Source organism: Glossina fuscipes, unplaced genomic scaffold (assembly GCF_014805625.2).
Source record: "Glossina fuscipes isolate IAEA_lab_2018 unplaced genomic scaffold, Yale_Gfus_2 28, whole genome shotgun sequence".
Classification (NCBI taxonomy): Eukaryota; Metazoa; Arthropoda; class Insecta; order Diptera; family Glossinidae; genus Glossina; species Glossina fuscipes.
The window spans coordinates 16,691,158-16,694,415 of NW_023998423.1; positions in this window are offsets into that span (position 1 = coordinate 16,691,158).

The window sequence follows — 3,258 nt, forward strand, 5'->3', positions numbered from 1 at the left end:
TTTTTTTGTAAATTTTTCACGAAAATATTGAAAAACTTTTTTTTTTAAATTTTTAATTTCGTTTTTTTTTTTTTTTTGCTTTTATGAATTTTCATGTAAAATATTTTAAAAATATCTTAAATTTTTTATTAATATTTTATAATATTTATAATTAATAAAATTTTTTTTGTTTTGCTTTTGTACACAACGACATTTCGACTTTTTTTTTGTTTACGGTTTTTATTTATTTCATGTTAAGGGAATTTTTATACATTTGATTATTAATTTAGATTTAAAATCTTTTTTTTACGGCTATAAACTCTCTACGCGATACTGAGTACCATTCGATTTCAGGTACCGCCAAAAACTGAATGAAGTATTATTTTAAATTTGTTTACTAGCTTCAATTTACAGTGTATATCCATACACGGATACAACAAGTTTAAAAACAAAAAGAAAAAAACATTGATAACAAACACCCTTAGCGTATGAATTATTCTCTTCTTCTCCCATTATTCTCCTTAAAATGTTATTATTCTTCTTCTTTCTGCCTTTTTGGTTGTTCAGTACTCTGATGATTCTCTCTTTATATTTCTCTCACCATCTAATCTCCCAATACCTTTCCATACATATAACACAAACAAATTTTAAATTACTGCTTAAGGTTTTTCGCTTACAGTGGTATTTATAGGAAGGAAATGATAATTAAAATATGTGAAATTAATTTTGCGTATATCTTACCCGAATTATATCTTTTTAAAGGTACGCGTTGGAAATATATTTACAAAATTTCTTTTTTCAAGCTAACGGCACGATTCCTCGAGTGTAATATTAAAAAAGGCCTTCATTTAAACTGACATATATGGCGTCAAGAAAAGGCCGTGTCACATATATGTGGCAGTGGGTAGCGAAATTTATTATGTCAAAAAGGTAAAAACATTTTGTTAACAAAATAGCCGGTTTTTTGTTTTGAAACGAGTTCAACTTTGCGCAAACCCTTTTATCCAAAAACTCAATTTACTTGAACGAGCGTCGTGTTAATTTGATCTTTTCTTCTGATGAAGTTAAACTTACGTTAAAAATGAAGTTTCGATTCATTTGAGGATGTAAATGCAATTATGCTGAAAGGATTAAAAAGTCACCTCAACAGACTAGCAATAATAAAGAATAAAGTAAAGAAGGAAACTAAGATTTGGAGCATTATTGTGAAACATCTACTTTCAAGTCACTACGACAAATACGGATACTTACAGTGTGCATTCGGATTTTGCTTAACTATTAACTAGAATATGTGTGAAAAACAAGTAAGAACGTTACGTTTGTCCTCTTGTCATTGATGTGACGCCTTTTTCAAAAAAAACGTGAAGTGGTCGAAAAAGTGGTAGCAGTAGTGTAGTCTTTGAAATTTCTTTAAAATATCTGGAAACTTGCCGCCTTTACGTTGAAAACAAGAAAACAACAGACAGACAGGTAGGTTTAAATCGACTCCGAAAGTGATTATGAATTGATCAGTCTAATGAAATGTGAGCCCAACTGAAGTAATTTTTGTATGTTGCATATATCGGCGCAAATTTAATGTACCATTGTAATATCGCCAACAGGTTACGACCGTTGTTCCTTAACGCACCTGAAAATGGTTGAAGAGGTTATGGAGTTTGTTAGTGCGGTCAAAAACCTTGATTTTAGGCGTAACTCTCGCTTGAACGAGAGTTATGACGCGCTAATTAAACAGTTATTCGTTTTCGTATTATTTTAAGAAAACAATGGCTATACTCATCTTATGTTCCAATCTTCACTAAGATTAGTTAAATGTCTTGTTATGCCGTTCATATCGGACGGAGCATATATGTGCGTTATATATATGTCTGATAAATTAGATTATGATCCTAATAAAAAATTGCAAGTTGTCATAAATAAGTGTGCTATGTACAGTGAGCCGCATTAATATTAGATTTTTTCGCTCGATAAAACATAAACTAAGAGATGAAAATTTATTTTACTATTTTGTACTACCAGGGAGTACATATTAAAATATAAGAAACATAAACAAAACATTATTCCAGTAGACAAGAAGAATCAATAACTTCAAGAACTCAAAACCACATATTGGGTTCTTGTCATATAAGCATATAAGTATACGAAGGAAAAAAAAAGCATATTATATAATTTAATATATGGTAGGGTGTTGTGTTTCCTTAATAAACTCATCTAAACGTTTTCACATATTTTGCATAATTTTTCTTGTGTGGGAAACAGGGATCTTACTCGATTCTTTTTGTAATTTATTTTTCAGATGTTGTAGGGAAGAGATTTAGTGTTTTCGCACACGGTTGTCTAATTCACCCTACACATTTGTGATGGGGTTCATGCCTTCATCCTTAAATAAACCTCCTTGTTTAGAATGCTATCGCGTCTCAACAAATTGGAAGCTATATTCAGAGTCTAGATAACGTTATAATGTCATCCACTCTGCATATATTGAGAGTGAAATCTCCGCAGATTCCAATAAATCCAATGGAAAGAATATCACCCAATTTCTGCGATTTTTCATCAAATCATATTTATAACTTATAACTCAAAATTGGGTGGTGATGGACTGGGACAAGGGTAATGAAATTAGGTTTTTCTGATAGGTTTTAGCATTTTTCACTACATATTAAAAATCTGCAGTGGGGTAATGTCTCTGAAAATGATTATAACAAATTTTTTCAGTATTTATAACATAATTTTGCATGAGATTTAGTAGCAACGACTTAGCTTTTTTCGTTTTGTGTTCGTAGTTAGAGGCTTAGTTCGTTTTATATGTGCACATCTTCAATGGTTGGGCACGTATTTTTTTTTAGAATGGCACTGTGTGAACGATGTGTCCCAGGTATCTGGCAGCTTCTGGGGAAGGAAAATCGCCCCTTCGAAATTCAAGCGCTCTGCCTCCTCCCAAAGGCATGACATTCGAAACCGCGGAGGAAATTGAAGATGTTGTTATGTCTGAAAACAGCTCAGATATCGGCAGCATACCCACCGAAGGCGCGGATGTTCTCCTCGCCTGAACCTCCTGAAGAAATATCTGTAGGAACTCGCGTACGACTAATGGAAGAGTGTAAGGAAAGGTGTAGCAGGAAAAAGAGGCTAAGTAGTGCTGCTTTGATTAAAGGTGGCATGAACTTTGAAAGGGCATGCAGGCTCATAATGGCGACTCATGGAGTCTCTAAAAGTGCAAGGCCCCAGATCGGTTGTAACTGGGATAGACAGGGCGACTCTTCGACCACTAGTCTCGGCTAT